We start from the raw sequence: 795 nt of genomic DNA on the forward strand, positions 1-795 counted from the left end.
AGGGAACAGAGTCTTATTTTTAAGCAACTTGAGAAGAATAGAAAAGTACAAATTGAATAATTTTGTCTTAAAGATTCTTTTGTTTTTATACAGTTATTCAAACGACATGTTTCGATTTTGTGCTTCTGTCTTCATCAGAAGTGTCACAGCTGTGGTATTTAATTTTTATTATTAAAAACAGTATGAAGAATATCTTCCCTTTATTTTAATTTCCATTATTATTGCTGTAGAGAAACTGTAGAGAAAAGATTTAAGATTTCAGCTCACCGTTATGTTGCGATTTAATTGTTTGGTTTTTGGGTTTGTAATGAAAATGGACATTTTTAAAAATAATTACATACATCTTTCCTGCTTACTGCTACTTTTCAGATTTGTGCCTCACATTACAAACACCAAAATATAACTTTTTTTTGCAATATGAGCAAAATTGTATTTAAAAACAGAGCAGGTTCCACCGTAACCTGAAACTCGGTTTACTCTGGTGTGAGACRAGTCATGTTCAAGATAAGTTTGGTTCGTTTGTCTTTGATGAACTCCGTAGGAAAGTAACGAGGCTTCAGTCTCAGTYTCAGATGAGATTACCTGCATCGATGCAAATAAAACACAAAACATGGAGGACAGCGTCAAGTTGTAGCAGTTTTAATTCCCCATCATGAAGTCGATCAAGCACAGRAAAAGCCTTTCACGRTACAAGGAGAAACAGAGAGAACAAAGTACTTACAGAGATGACAGAAGGTGCATTTTTCACCTTCATGTCACAGAAAGGAACAAAAAGACAACATTAATAATAATAAT

The sequence above is a fragment of the Poecilia reticulata genome, linkage group LG2 (assembly GCF_000633615.1).
Source record: "Poecilia reticulata strain Guanapo linkage group LG2, Guppy_female_1.0+MT, whole genome shotgun sequence".
Lineage (NCBI taxonomy): Eukaryota > Metazoa > Chordata > Actinopteri > Cyprinodontiformes > Poeciliidae > Poecilia > Poecilia reticulata.